The sequence below is a fragment of the Atractosteus spatula genome, chromosome 3 (assembly GCF_055471065.1).
Source record: "Atractosteus spatula isolate fAtrSpa1 chromosome 3, fAtrSpa1.hap1, whole genome shotgun sequence".
Lineage (NCBI taxonomy): Eukaryota > Metazoa > Chordata > Actinopteri > Semionotiformes > Lepisosteidae > Atractosteus > Atractosteus spatula.
The window spans coordinates 18,553,857-18,570,806 of NC_142708.1; the positions used below are offsets into that span (position 1 = coordinate 18,553,857).

At 38.3% G+C, this 16,950-nt stretch overlaps 1 long non-coding RNA gene across 1 annotated transcript in view; it reads right to left on the reverse strand.

Moving 5' to 3' along the window:
- The window catches only part of LOC148837529 (uncharacterized), a 41,277-nt gene extending 38,452 nt beyond the window's left edge, over positions 1-2,825 (reverse strand). Inside the window, exon 1 of the long non-coding RNA XR_016090881.1 lies at positions 2,756-2,825. This is a non-coding gene — a long non-coding RNA (uncharacterized LOC148837529). The remainder of the gene's footprint in view (positions 1-2,755) is intronic.
- Positions 2,826-16,950: the final 14,125 nt, after the last annotated feature.

Below are 16,950 nucleotides of genomic sequence, written 5' to 3' on the forward strand. Positions count from 1 at the left end.
GAACTAGAAGACGACCATTTGGATTTTTGGAGGCAGATTTTAGATTATCCAAAATATTGTCGTGGAAAATGTCTGCGTTTGTGACGTTCAAGTCCTCAATGCAGACAGTATCCGTTATGAAGGATTTATATGAACTCTTGACATGAAAACAGGAAGCAAAGTCCTGTGTCCATGAAGTGAACATATCATACACTAGGTGCATAGGTAACCTCGCCCCAAGGGACACCACAGGGGCACATTGCAGAATGGAGATGTAAGTACAAAAACAAAGAGCCAGGAAGCTCATATTGTGATTACAAGTCCTGGAATAAAGTAATACCATTCTCATTTAAAATATCTCTTAGAATGTGAATCTTTTTGTTGCTCCAATGTGAACAAGTTAAAGAAGAATTGTCTGTAGGGAAATTATGAATATTGCGCATACAATTGATCAACAGTCTTGTTCTTAATAGCCTAAGAGTACAAAAATGTAAATTCTACACTTTAAAAAAACAGTGAAACTGTAAAGAGCATAAGAAACTGAAAACAAAACATTCCCAGAGCTCCCCGACTGTCTAATGTTGCTGTATTTTTTCAAAGTGTTTAAGAAGTAAAAAAGATTTGTTCGTATTATGGTTATTATCTCAGTGAGATAGATATTCTCAGATTACATGCAGTAGACATTCAGGACATTGCATGTACTTGGATAAAGAACTGGTTTAAAGGACAAGAAAAAGGATACAGATAAGGAGTGAAATTATAGTGATGTAATTAGTGGTGTACCTCAGGGATCTGTATTAGGATCGTTGCTCTTCTTGATTTACAGTGTATCAAAATTCTAAATTAAGGGAAATGTATGTTCAAATGTACAATAAACTAGCAAGACCCCATTCCTAAAAATATATTTCTGTTCTAGAATCAGTCTAAAGATCTAAAGAATCAGTATATATACTCCTAGTATGAAAGGAATGTCCTACACTAAATCTTCAAAGACTTTAACAAAGTCATCCCTGGGGAATCTTCAGATTCAATAGTGAACCAGGAATCAGAGGACACAAGTAATAAATACAAAGAAGTGCATTTAAAATTGTGATTAAAATGAAGTTTTTAAACAAATAATTTGTAAACAAAGAATTGTGTGTCTGCATTGAATTATACACCACAAAGGATATACTGGCTTCTTTCAAGAAACATCTGGGTGAGATACTAAGATCATTAATTACGGAAAACCAAATGAGCTTCATGGGCCAAGTGGTTTCTTCTTGTATGTAAACATTCTTATATTCTTAAAACCCTATTATGTGCTTCCACACATTCATAATGCATCCCCTCTTCCGTATGGATTTTGATTTTAAAATGCACAACAAACTATTGAGGGTTAAGTTCATTTTTATGATTTAAACATTAATTGGAAAAGGCACCAGAGAGGAATTAATTGTGCTACACATCAATGGCTGTTCCTATTAAGCATAGTAGCTGCTTTGTTGTTAGGCAACTCCTTGTGCTAGAAAGGATTTTTCTAGTCAACCTGAATTAAAGAGTTCCTGTAAACTCTTTAGTTATCTCCAAGGAAACAGCTTTGGAGCTGAAATTTGTTCTGATAGAGATCACCAGTTCTGCCAGAAGACAATTGTAGCGAAGAAAAAAGGGTGGAGTGGCGGGGGTTGGGGTTGGAAATGAGGACCAGACAGCGTAAAAAAGAAACAGGGACTTGACATTGCCTTTGTAGGAGTTAAAAGGAAGATGTCAGTGAGCAAACTCGGAAAGTACAGACAAGTGACCATATGCTGACCAAAAAGTTATGATTGAAACCTAGTAGACATCATGATATCCTGTCTAACTCGTTTAACAATAAAACAAATGTATTATTTGGCATTATTTTTCTTTTTTCTGCATTAAAAATACATCATTAAAAGGCAAAAAGAAACAATTCTCTTGTCTGGTGTGTTATCTAGGCTTAACCCTTATGAGATAAGTGATTGTGTTAATACTTATTAATGATGTGTAATATAAGCTATTGCGTGACAAATCTCTTTTTAAAGTTACAATGCAAGAAAAAAAAGTCACAGATAATAGAAAAAACAATATTTTTATAAATATATGGTACACGTGTATCAGTGGATTTTCAAGAGCAAACATATTATATAAATGTGCAGGATTAGAGGAAGCTCTATTCATTGAAACACATAATCAAATAAGAAAACTTCCACAGAAAAATATCAAGACTTATGCGCATAAAGTTATTTGCTTTTAGAACTTGAAATTTTTTCATATTTACTCTCTCCCATCCATCATCTGAAATCTTATTCTTGCTGAAGGTTACAGCAGCCCAGAGCCTGTCCTGGAAGGTCAGGGCGAAAGACAGGGCTTCACTCTGGACAGGACACTTCTTCATGGATACATAAACTCTCTTTTTGGAAGCACTTAGATATGGGTGTGGATCTAAATGGCATATATTCAGAAAGTTTTAATTTCAAAGTATATATATAGGGAAAAATTGTAGCCGGTGCATGGTTCTGAACCATTTGATTTGCCCATTTTGATCAAAACATGGACAAAAGCACATGTTATAAGCATCTACTTGAAGACAGCATTAGGAATCTGCTTCACCAAGTAAAGGTGCATATCTACCTTGAAGAGTGAGAACTGTCTCTTTTTAAAACTTGCTATCTACTGTAAACTGTCAATCTGCTGCAAGATGCTGATTTTTGTGGAAGTAACACTCAGAGGTTATAAGATGTAGAAGAGGGTAAAAGTTTCCAGTAAAAGGTCTTACATTCTGAAGAGGACACTGGCAGCCTCCGCGACTTCAACAGCAAGCTGGATGTCGTCAGAGCCCTGATAAGTCTGATTGCAAAAGTGAGTGCAGATGGCAGTCTGGGATCCACTGAGAACATTTGCTCAATGATTAGCTCAAGGTTAACACTTAGTGGGTGGGCAACACTGGCTGCTCCTGCTTTATTAAAAACTGCAGGCCTATTCATGACTGACCTCTGACAGTTACCAGTTTGTTTATTTAAATAACAAGCATTCGGCCTTGAAACAAGTGCTGCCACACAGGGCACGTCCTCAATGGGATGAGACACTTTCAACACAGCCGCCCACCCACATAGATATAGAGTTTAGTGGGTGATATTGTAAAAGCAGAAATGTCATCTTGAATTAGCACTTTGCTTGTGAACAAAAAAATGGACTCAGTGCTCGAGGCTCTGTTCCCCAAAGTACACTTGGCAGATACTCACACTTTGCAAAGCCCTGAAGTAAAGAGCGAAGGGGAGAAGGGCTCCAATCTAAGTTTTCAGCTCACTGATTTTGCCAAGAAATCTTGGATCGCTACCATCGTTACTTATTAAGTCTATGTGGAGACATATTATGGGAGGACACATAATGACTTTAAGATCAAAAAGCAAATAAAGAATAAAGAATTGAAAATACCATGTCCATCCTCTAAAATAATTGATAACCTTGTACATTTTGCATTGCTGAAAAAAATACATTCATTAGACTGCACTCATAAGTATCAGGGAGCATATAGATTTAAAATATCTGTCTTTTCCTAGAAGGATCTTCCTCATTTGAGCTTTGGCTTAATTTGTAGTCCAGCTTCAATATTTTCATGGCCCTAGGGAGTGGTGGGGAAGGTTCCTCCTAAAACTTTACAAGTAACCTGTGTAAAGGATTACTTTTTTAATTAAATAAGAAGTTATTTAAAAAATATATATATATTTTGCATAGTAACTACTGTATACAGTATATACTACATCATGAAATTCATAAACCAATGAAAATTACTGATAAAATTTTCTTTAAAATGATTTTTTGTTCATTTTAAAGCAATCTTTTGTTACTGTCACGAATGACCCGCTGAGCAAATGGGAGGATGGACCCTGTGCGGTACCTCAGGTGGTCAGGAAACCAGCAGGTAGCTTCCAGAGCAAGCGAGGGCTAGGCGAGAGACGTGGTCAGTGGCAAATTCTGTGGTTCGTAGACGTTTAGAAATAGAAGGCAAGGTAGGAGCTCCAAAGGGCAACCAATACCCGGCAAAGAGCAGAGGGTTTTGGAGGGTTTAAATATTGTGAGAGGAAGGTGCGCTGATTGAAGGAGTGTCGTGGTTGGTTGATTGGTAGGAGGGGTGTCATTTGAAAGAAGTGCTCAGGGCTGGAGTGTAATTAGCACGAGTGCGTTTCCATGTGGGAATCTGGTTGGATGAGGGCGTGACAGTTACACCCGGGCAAGTCATAGCTCACAGCCCTCAGTCTCCTTGGTAACCAGCTGAGGAGTCAGGTGCCGTGAGGACTCGTTCAGGTCGCTTGTCCCAGCCACCTGCGCCCCACTTAAACAGGTTATCACCCCATTAACTCCTGGATATTTAAACCCTGATTTGCCTACAATCTGGTGCTCTGTCATTGAGCTTCCTTCTTTGCCGGGAAGGTGCTTGCAGCATATATACAGTAGCTCACGTACGAGAAACATTTCTGCCCCGATTCTGCATGTCTGCCTGTCTAGATTCCAAGCCTGCTCTGTCCTGTTAGCTGTGCCAAGCCTTCAGTGTCTCAACAGCCAGGCTGCACGGCCCACATCCTGCTCAGGAATCTCCACCTGCCTTCACAGTGCATATCTTACTCGTCAATCTCCACCCACCTTCACTGCCCTAATCCTGCCTGGCAATCTCTGTCTGCCTTTGTAGCTCCTAACATGCTCAATTATCTCCACCAGCTCTCAATTCTCCTCGTGCCTTCACTAGGATCAAGCGCTTAGATTCCTCAGCCTGTCCAACAGACATGGTCTATTCAATCTTGCTGCTGCATCACGGCACTTTATACAAGTATACTGTAACCGTAATGGATTACTTTTTAAAAGTACAGGTAACTGGCTACAGGGATAAAAAAGCTTTACTGGTTGAGTTACATTCCTATGACATGTTCTGGATTTCAGACATTATTTACCACACCTTGCAAAAGTTTTCACACGCTTCTGATGATTCTGTCAAATTACAAACAGTGTATAAACATTTTTTTAAATGAATCTTTCTAATCAAAATTGCGATGCTCAAACTCCAGCAAAAACTGAAAAGAAAAACTGAAGACTAAAATACTATATTCCTTTGGTATTAATGCAACAGAGTGTATTCGAAGTAGTAGTAAATACCTCTATGGCTAAATGAAGGGATGAACTTTGACATACCTGAAAGATTTAGAAATGTATGAATTGTAATAAGGCCTCTGCTCCAACTCCTTTGTGGGATTCAAACGTGGATATGCAGAGCTTCAGCACTTAGTCCTAAACAGCATTAATTAATGCAATATCTGACATAAAATACACTTCATAGTTGTAAGAATGACTTGACCATTGGTGTCAGTGAGGGGATAAAAAGGGCATATTTATCCACTGCATCAAATTAGGGCCTGATAGATACAGTATGGAAAAGGGTTTGTCATGACACGGGGTAGAATCAGCATACAGGGAAAGACAATTTCTTACATGACACAATGTGAAACACTTTGTTAGGGAACCAGATGGCTTGCAAAAGTTGAGCTGTATGTTTTAAACTACTTATATTCTGAAACTACTGCCACTAACTAAGTGGCTGAAAAACATTTACGTAAATACACTGTATCCCTGCAGAATTTGACTTTAGTCAGGATACACCTAAAGATAAACATCCCATCATATCAAACACAGACAATCACATAAAGAAGAGGCGATGAATAGCATGAAACACACATGTCTAGGACAGAGAGGTACTCGCTGACAGGGGCCCTAGTTTAGAGGTTCCATCACACTTGTAAAAATCCCTACACTCACAGGAGAGAGTCTCTTCACTCAGGTCAACTCAACCTTCAGCATCAACACACATCTACAATGGTAACTTGGAAATTTAGGCCTGCATTCCACCTCAGAATTCAGCCATTTTACAGAGTACAAAAACATTGTAGAACATGGTAGAACAATAAACCACGCCAGAGCTGGTTTTCTGAAAAACTATTATTTCTACTGTGAAAAGGACTGTTTGTAATGTTGCTATGAAAGTAAAGAAGCTGCTACATTATTGTACCTGCTGTAACCATCATTGAAAGTACTATGTTTTCAGCTGGATGACTGATCATCAAATGGAAAAAAAAAAAGCAAATTCAATTCTTTCCTAGGTTTAAAAATCCCAATTCTCATTAGATTTCTACATAACAATTCTTTGCATTTATACAGTACTTTCCATCCCAAAGTACCTCAGCAGCTAAAGCACGTAGCAGATCAGGTGAAGAAATGAGAAATCACCCCGCCAACTGAATTAAAGGGAACTTCAGAGTGACCAGATTGTACAAGCCCAGAGCAAACTTTAGCTAAGATACTGGGGTAAAACCTTTACTCTTTTAAAAAATCCCATGGGATCTTTAATGACCAGGTAAGGACCCTGGCTTTACATCTTATCCAAAGAATGGCAGCCCCTCATTACCGTGACACCTGTCATTATACTGGGGAGTTGCTCTGGAAATTCTCATCCAAAGGAATAAGTGACGCTTTCCGAACCACCAGTATTTCCTTGGAGGTCTCCCATTTCAGTAGGGCCCAACCTTGCTTATATGCTGAAATGTGACAAGAGCAGGCTACATGGTGACAAAGCTGCTGTCCATATATTTCGAGGAATATACACAACAATGCATCAAGAAGTAGAAATACTAATTGTGTTTATAATGGCACTTTTTATCTCAAAGGATCCCAACACACTTTACATATATAGGAAGGGACCAGCGTGTTATCGATTCTGTATTCCGAGTCAGTGATGTCCTGTCCAGGGTGAATCCCGCCTTGAGCCCATTGCTTGCCTGGAAATGCTCCGGCTCCCCCGCGTTTCTGCATTGGGTAGAGTGGTAAGAAAATGGCTGGTATTCCAGGGAGCGATTTTGAAATGTAAACCAGCCGTAAAGTTACTGCAGTTTCTGTGATTTTTTTTATGATCCCGTTTCCATGCTCGTTTTGGAAATCCCCTAAATCAAAACAAAAATAATTAATGGTTGAACACCCATATTTACCTTGTCAGTCAAAAAAATAATAATTTTGGTACTGATCTGTTCAAATGAAATCCCTGTAGGGAGAAGTTGTAGGGAGGATTTTATGACATCTCATTACAGTCTGGTGCAGAATGTGGGGATTCCCCCTGAATGCATCAAGCATCTACCTGTGCCTATCCTGAAATTATCCTCAAGTTTCGTGCAAACTAGGATGAAGCTGGCTGTCTGATCTGAAAACTGGCCTAGAGTAAGTAGTGGGATGAAAATAGTCTTAGCCTGGAATCCGGTATGATTGCTCTAACTGGGAAATGGGTAAAAATAAATGAAATTCAAAACTGTGGTGTGACAGTGACCTCTAGTGGCCATTCTGAGTAGTATAACCTGTAACTCCTTCAAGTGTTCTGTATAAAGTAATAATAATAATCCTTACACTTATATAATGCTTTTCTGGACGTACTGAGAGTGCTTTACAGGTAATGGGGACTCCCCTCCACCACCACCACCAATGTGCAGCATCCACCTGGATGATGCAACGGCAGCCATAGCGCACCAGTAGGCTCACCAACTATAAAACAGAGTGATGGAGACAATTAATAGATGGGGATTATTAGAAGGCCATGACTGGTAAAGCCAATGGGAAATTTGGCCAGGACACTGCCCTACTCTAACATCCCTACTGTTTTGAGAAATGCCCTGGGATTTTTAATGACCACAGAAAGTCAGGATCTCGGTTTTACGTCACATCCAAAGGACGGCGCCTTTTTTATAGCATAGTGTCCCCATCACTATACTGGGGCATTAGGACCCACACCTTTACCCGTTACAGCCTACGTATGCTGACGCAGTTCTTTACTCGGACGTCTAAAATAATTTTATACCTGCTTTTTATGCATATTATGTTATATGTAAATTAAAGCAGTGAAGAAAACAGGTACCTTATTCAATTCACTATGACATTGTAACACACGTCTTTGGCCCTCCCTTGATGTGTCTAGTAAACATACAATTTCTTAATTTATTGTCCAATATTCAACAGACATTTTGCATTTTCAATGACAATTTACGATTTTAAGTAGCTCGTACCCCTGGAGGCAGGAGATGGAACTGCAATGTACTGTAGCTTCCTGAGGACTTCATTGCTTCTGTAGGCATGATGGGGACCGTCCAGGCCGTAACTGAACTGTAATAAATTAATGTAGTTATACGAAAATGCTGTTCCTGCTTCACTGCTGTCTGGTGGTTGTTCCTATACTGTTACTGTGAATGCCTGTCACTGCTACAGGCCCACAGTATGTATTTGGGCTTGGTTCCACTCCCAGTACTTGCTTGGAGGACATGAAGAGTGGATAAAGATCCATTACACTATTTAACTGGTGAAGGTGGGGGGCAGTCTGGACAGACTATCACTTCACTTGGCAGATCAACTCAGTGGAAATGTTCAGAACATTATGACGATTGTAAGCTGTCTGCCTCCAGGGGGCGTACTGTACTTACCTAGAGAAAAATACTGAGCGCATGAAGCTAAATTAGCCTGACTTCAAGAAAATACTATCGCAATCATGAAAAGCGGGTCTATAAAAATATGTGTCATTGGGTGGCAAACCAAATACCTTCTGATTAAAACCACATTCTTCTAGCAATCCTCTAGTCCTTCTAGCAATCATTTTTTCCCCGTTTACAACCGTTTTCGTGCAATATATGCCAGGGACTTGTGCAATACATTTATATTTATATTGTGCAATATTACTTTTTGTGTACGGTTCTGTTTGGTTTGTGTTGTTTTGTTCTTTGTGTGTTCTGGACTGTGAGTAACTCTTCTTAGTGCACTTCTCACTGTACTGATTGTATTGTATGTATTGGTTCAGGTGGGTAGCTGCGTCAGCATGCGTAGGCTGCAAAGGAACAAGTAATAGGTTTATTGCATGCTGAAAAAAAGAGAACACAACGTTTCGGCCGTGGAGCCTTTTTCAGGTGTGAGTATTGTACTATAATTGTATTATTGTATGTATTGTATTATCATTCGTGTATCACTGTGGATCACTGTGGCTGTGCTGTCTGTGTAAAGCTGCTGTTGCACTGCAATTTCCCTCACGGGATCAATAAAGCATCTATCTAGTCCTAATGCTTATTATCTTTATTTTTGAAGAGTCATTTAGGAGCCTTCCTGACATGTTTTGTCTACTAACCAGCAAATGCAGTGCTTTGAGATTAAATTTCTTTCTGACTTCTACATGAAGTCAATATAATTACCTATCCTGAATATTACTTTTAAGTGTAACAGAGCTCCCAGAGAGTGAAAATAACCCTAATACAGTGACATAATTTCCTTATAGTGCCTTAGCAGAATTCAGACACCACACTGACGGGCTACTTTGTTCAATACTGCTGATTTAGTATTGGTTTCATACTCTTGACCTTACATGACTTTTTTTTACTTTACCTCAGAGTATGGTAAATCCTGGATTTAATGGACTACTAGTGGGGATGGGGTGTCTGTGTTGCCTGAATGTAAATGTGAATTGTAAACCTGTGTAGTATTTATTTTTACCTTGTTTTATTATTTGTGCATGTTACTGAGCTATTTTACATATTGTTAGTATTTTTGTGTATTTCAGTGGGTTTTAATGTCTTTTAGTGGGCTCAGTCTTGTCCCATTGCTTTTTATTACTATATTCCTCTCAGTCAGATTATACACAAACGTGGACTTCGGTTCCACTGTGATGCAGATGATACTCAGATTTACATTAATACCTCCTCCTTTGATCTTCCATCTCCGTTACTAAAGCTAAGTAGTGACAAAACAGAAATTTTACTGTTGAGCAGCAAATGTAAGCTGGAAAAGCTGGAAACCTTCACAGTAATGGTTGATGTCTCCCCCATTCACACATCAGTCATAGTCAGGAATCAGGGAGTCACACTTAATCCTCTCCTGCCTTATGTGAACAAATAGATTAAAACATCTTTTTTTCACCTTAGAAATATTGCCCTCATTGGGCAATTTTATATCAATGTCTGGAGATGAATGTCTGATTTATGCATTTCTAACATCAAGGCTTGATTTCTCCTACACTTTACTCAGCGGGCTCCCTAACACTCTTCTCAACAAATTACAATATGTTAAAAAAACATCCTCTGCTATGCACTTTGGGGTGGTGCAGTGGATCTGCGCCTGTGGCTGGAAGGTTGCCGGTCTTGATCACAATGTACAGAGACCTTGGGTTTGAAAAGGTGTTTTAGAAATAAAAGTTATTATCATGTTTTAAAAGGATTTTTTTAAAGACTTTCGCTAAAGTATATGAAACACAAACAAAAACCGTAGTAAACAATTCTTTATTGCAGGGAAAGTCAGAAATTACTGATTTTACTAACAAAATTCCTCATATTTTTTCCATTAAATCTGAAGTCCCTTAAAACAAAATCCTTTAAACCATGGGTTTACTGTAATCCAATGTAATAAGCTTTATTTTCTCAACAAATTATATTAGTGAGCCTACTCAGTAACCCGTACTGTACACAATTCTTTTTTCTGTATTACCATCTCTGAGAATGAAAAGTCTTAGTCTTGAGAATTTCACAGCTCCTGAAATTATGCACCAAATGACACATTGAAGAAATATAATGTTACAATGTTTATGGGTTTAATAGGCCAAACCTAAAGAAGTACAGGATACCTCTAAAAACAAATTCAAGAACACATCCTTCTTCAAATGTTTTTATTGTAAGCATAAAGAATAAAATGCTACTTTAGATCACAAGGGTACTGCTCTACAATTTTTGCAGAGAGATAAAAATAGATCAAAAAGGTGGTGGGGTGAGACTATTTATCAAAAGGAACTTGTAAAACAGATTATTGAGCAGGAGGATGCAGGTAGTGTCAAAGCAATTTGGGTTAAACTGGTAAATGAAAATTCTAAAGGCTTAAGAGTCTGTGTATTTTATACACCACAGTCAGGAAACACTGGTTGCTAATAGCTTACTATGTACTGTAACAAGATCAGCAAAGGTGGTGTGGTATTATTAGTGTATGTCAAGTTCTCTAAACAGATTGGGATATTCAGATAGCAAATACTGAAAATGCATGCAAGCCAAAATACGTCAAGCAGATTTTTCTAAAGGATGATGTTAATACATGCTCCAGTTGTTTTTTCCATTTCTACTTCAGTAAATCAGGGATGTTATCCATAAATGTATAGTTAGGATATTTCAGTTGCTGTAAAGGATGGGAGCTTTACCCAATAGATTGGAAAACTGCAAATATAACACAATTCTTCTCTAGTGCATGTGATAGTATATTAGATACTATCACCACTGACAGTAGTACTGGTAGGCTTGTAATAAGTCCGCAGACGACCACACAATCTTTTAAGCACATGTGTGCGAAAAAGGCAACAGATCCCAATGGCATCACTGCCTCTCTTTTAAAACCTTGCGCCGAGGAATTAATACCAGCACGGTGCCCTATCTTTCAGAAGTCTGTTGACTCTCACTCTGTTCCGGCACTGTGGAAAAGAGCAATAATCGTGCCAGTACCCAAAAAGCCCTGTCCCTCAGATAACAATAGCTACAGACCAGTAGCACTGACATCTGTTGTTATGAAATGTTTTGAGAGAATTATGGTATCCATGCTGTGCTCAGAAGTGAACACTGTACTGTATCCATATCAGTTTGCATATAGACACCGGCGGGGCACCGATGACGCAATTACCAGCATTACGCATCTGGTTCTTAAACACCTAGAGGACCCCAATGCCTATGCTCGCTGCTGTTTGTGGACTTCAGCTCGGCATTTAATACGCTGTATCCCGATCTATTGAAAAGCAAGTTGAAGAAAATGTCTGTTAACCATAACATTCTAAGATAGTATCACTAATTTTTAACAAGTCGTACCCAGTATGTTAGGGTCAATAAAACTCTTTCGGAGTCACAATCCATTAGCACAGGTGCCCTTCAGGGCTGTGTGAGCTCACCAGTTCTGTTCACACTTTATACAAATGATTGTACGAGCAGTAGTCAAAGCAACTCCATTTTCAAATTCTCACATGATACAGGTGTGCTTGGCTTAATGCAAAGAGGTAGAAGCTCATCTGTATAAATGTCAGAAATCCATAGGTTTGTCCAGTGGTGCGACAACAATAGCCTAATTTTGAATGTTAATAAAACAAAATAAATAGTTTTTGATCCCAGAGCAGTTGGTGATCACTCAAATGATCTATCACTCAGGTTGATTCATATAAGTACTCGGGAGTACACATAGACAGTAACCTGTGCTGGACTACTCATGTTGAGAGTGTCTGCTCCAAAGTTCAGCAGCGCTTATATTTCTTGTGAAGACTAAGAGTGCTTGGGGTTCGACGGGAAATAATGCTACTCTTTTACCATACTGTAATCGAGAGCATTATCGGATATGGTATACCAGTGTGGTTTGGTAATTTATCAGTTCAATTAAAATCGCAAATTACCCGTCAGATCAGATCAGATCCTTCCCACATCCTCAATTCTGAATACCAACTTCTTCCTTCTAGCAAACATTTTAGGGTTCCTAAGTGTAAGTCAAACAGATACAAACATTCCTTTGTTCCACTATCCATTAAATCTCTCAATGCAAATGGCAAGGATAAACACAATTTTTTACCTTTACAATACACTTGTGTGCAATATATTTTGTAATGTGTTAATAAATGCTATATGTTGTTATGTGTTATACATGTGCAATGGAGTGAAGTGTAATGTTTTTTTATTTAAATGTACAGAAGTGCTGTGTATCCACAACAAAATTTCCCTCAAGGGACAATAAATCTTATCTTATACTTAAAATTCATAAAAGGGGGGTAGATCTGACCCAGAAAACTATCAGAAAATCAGTCAGGCTCATTTCTGTTACTGGTACAAATCATGACCATAAGAACAAAACTAAAAGATTTACACAATACTGGGTATTTTAAGTAACAGACAACATTATTTAGAAAAGAAAAGTCTAGCTTAACTTACTAGAATTCATTTGAGCCCATTAAAGCATATAGCATTAGATATTTATATTGCCACAGATTCTGATAAAGATCATTATGAAAGCTTAACTCTCAAATTAAAAGCTGCTGAAACTTAAGCTAATATGTTAACATAACTGGTTAGCGAACAGAAAACGATGAACTACTGTATCTGAAGGGTCAAGACCTCTACTGTAAGTGGCGTACTGCAGGGATCCATCTTAAACCCACAGTTCTTTGTGGTCGAAATTAACTATTTAGATTCTGGTATAGTTAACAATCCAGTTAAATTTTCAGAAACTGGAAACTGACAAATAAGCAGTTAAAATGAATTTAAAGACACTTAGCAAATGAAATGCAACAGTGACAAAGTGATCCATGCACAAAGTAGTAGCACATAACATTGGTAGCTGCAAGAAACTAGGCACAAAAGTGATCTGGGTGTGTATACCACTTCTTCTATGACCTCATCATAATAAAGAGAGAGAATCATACAGAAGAATATTGTCCAAAACGTTTCCTTTATCGTTGTTAAATTAAATAAAACCATTTTTTGAGTGCATTGGCATGCAAACACAGAAAGAAAGAAGCTGAATGAAGAAAGCTGCACAAGGTCTTTTATGCAACACAATGAGAGGACTCTGTGTTCTAATTGGTTTGGCTTGTGTTGCGTGAAAGGTTATAGAAAGAGCACACCATGCTATCTGAAATGATAGGTCCAAAGAGAACCTGCCAAGAGGCGCACTGCCACTGATTCAGTGGGCAGCTTGGGAAATGCTTTTAGCTCAAGCTTGTAGTTGAAAGTGTACAATGAAGGAAAAGAAAAATGGGTTCTTAAAAGTGCAAAAACCATTCAACAGTGTGCATATGAGATATGCTTCAAACTGGAGAACAGTTAATTACAGTATAGTCAGGTATTCTGAGAATTTTTATTAATTCTATTAATTTTATTCATAATGCTGCAACACAATAATTATTACATGTACATTATTAAAGTCACACCTTAAGAGAAGTCTGCATAGCTGAAATGCAATGGGTTTTTTTATTTCTTCTGTTTTGACCAATGAAGTTGAGCACATGAATATATATATTCCTACAGTTTATCAGGATCAGAATGTCAGAATCCAGCTCCACTCTGCACCAGCTCAGGAAAGGAAAGGGGAAGTGTGTTTGGGAGGTGTCGCAGGCAGTCCACTCCACTTAGCTTCAACAACACTTTCAATACACAGTAAGGCATGTCTGATCCACCTAGTCCCTGTCAACTGAATGTGCCCACCCACATAAAGGAGTGTCCGATCTGAAGGGACTGGTAGAGGGTTCTGCCTCTTAATAGCTACACTACACATGTATATACACAAAATTCCATGTTACATGGAACACTAAATAATCCAATTATTATCAAGTAACGTCCTTGAGGGATATCACTCCAAACCAATTGCATCTAAGGTCTATCTCAATCCTAGCAGGCACTTGTGTGATGAGGAGTGTTCCTTAGTTTCAGTGTTTATTTTTTTCACATGGTTTCCCTTAGAGTTACTTTTGGCTGATTCTGTTTCCCAGTTAAAAACACTGAAACTCTGGCAATTATAAAATTATGGTGAGCTACATTTCACTCGACACCTCAGACTCTGAGTGGTTTGCCACATTAGTGTCTTAAGCGCATAGTACAGATAACAAATCCCCAAGCCACTTTACCTCGATTCAGTCCTACCGTTTACCATTTCATATGTATAGATGGTTGCTTAATTACTTACTGCAGGTATGAGGTAGAGGGTGAATTCATGCATTTTGCTAATTTGGGACCTTCTGAAGACGCAGTGGTTGTCACTTGCTTGTTAAAAGTTGAGGTGGGTAAAATAAACATTAAAATATCACCCCAGAATCACACACATTATGTGACCAATGCACACTGTGTCTGCTATCTATGCCACGTTGCTATCAGACTAAAGGAAACAGATCAGGGTATTGAGCAGACTTATGCCACATGTAACTTTCGAAGGTACCCAAGCAACAAAATTATTAATGATTTATTCAAACTTGGAAGTTAAATTTATTCTATAGTCCATTTTGAACCTGGAGTTGCATTTAACTATTAAGTGGTTTGATGAAATTATACTGAGGGTTGTTTCGTTTTTGGTCCACATTTTCTGATCCCAGGTTCTGATAAAGGCTCAACAAATTTGGGATGTGTGACTAACTCAGAGTGCAGAACAATTTGACCTGCGAAGAAACCAGAAGATCAAGTTGACCTCCTTTCGTTTGCCACGACTCTTACAGCTGTCTTCCTTCCCAGCAGCATCTTTGCCCAGACATGGTGTGATTCATTCCTTGTGCAATGTTGTTGTGCATAGCATACTGATATCTTGTAATAGTCAAGAAAAAGCTAGTAACTCAAATTCTTTCTTATTTGACTTCTGAAAGAGTGATAACACAAGGACTTAGTACCCTGCCAATTCTTGAGATCAGAAAAATGACTCAGGTTTGAGAAAGGCGATCATTTTATGTCTTGCTAAACTTTGATGAGTGGTGACATCAGTAACATTCTGACCAGTAAAACCTAAAGTACAAAGTAACTCTGACATGTTATGTTTTAATAATGTATTTGTGTTATTTTTTCAGGTGCCAATAGTGTTGTGTACTTATTCATTAAGATAATTAAATAAAAACATTGAAGGGAAGGTTTTCTGAAACCTGCGTCTTCCGATTACAGCACAATTTGCCATAGCTGATGAGTTCAGCAAATTCAATGCAATGAACACCAACATAATCAACACAATTACTTAACATTTTATTAAAGCTATACAACAAATATATAATTCTTTTACATTTACTGTCCCATTTTTTACTCTTAACTATAAGCACAAATGAGCACAGTATGATTTAAATGTTCTATCTCTGTAGTGGAATGAAACATCACACATCGCTACTGTGTCTTCTACATCCTTCATCCACCCGTCTGTCCTGCACTGTCTCATGGACACAATGCTCCTACAAATCCAATTAGGCTAATAAGGTATGACTGAGAAACAGAATTGCCTGATCTGATGACCTGATGTTGAATGGAGTGGGATTATGGTAAGCTAGCAGCGATTCACCACTATTCCAAGGCCATGATCTAGTATTTTTCATGGCCCAATGTACACATTTTATACTTTTTCACAAACCTTCCTAAGCACATGGATTTGATTTGATATGGGGCTGAGATGTGCAAAGTGTCAAATGTAATTTTTCTTCAAAAACCTCTGGAACTCGCCATCTTTAATCTCTAACAGAACTGCCCAGGATGTCCAGGTCTGGGTAGCAGACTGCTTAACATATCAATTGTATGAGCAGATGTATTGATTTCATGAAGAACACCTCCGGACATTTGGAAGAAGTATTGACCAGCACCAAGAACACCGTCCATATGAACAAGCTGACTTGGATGTCTTGCCATTGTGCAGTTCCAGTTGCAGGTGAATAAGAACTACTTTGGGATCAATTTTCCCATCAATTCCTGGCCATTACACAAAACGATCTTCCAGCACTCTTGGTTGTGAGTAAACGGGGACAATAATCATGATACAACCAGAGCACAGAATTCGTTCATATTGGCACAGCCTTTAATGCAAGGAGTCACCAGTCAATAACACTGCATCTGTCTACTCACCAATATTGTCATTCATATTTATGTTCTCGTGTTTACAAACATTCCAATTAGTAATGATCAAGCTATAAAATTGAAGTGCTAAAAATACAAAATATTGACAGTGCCAAAAAAAAAGCATGACACAAAAAATTAGGAATTAAGCAGTGACAACTGAATTAATCTTGCGGAGCATGTGTGTATTTCATTTAAAATCTTCAAAAATCTATGATGATTCCCCAGGCAATGGGAATGTGCTTTTAAAGTGATGATCAGTGTAAAGGTCATATACTGTAGTTGCTAGGGATGTTTTATAATCACATCAGTGCTAAGTGTTGCCATAAAGGCTGCTCCC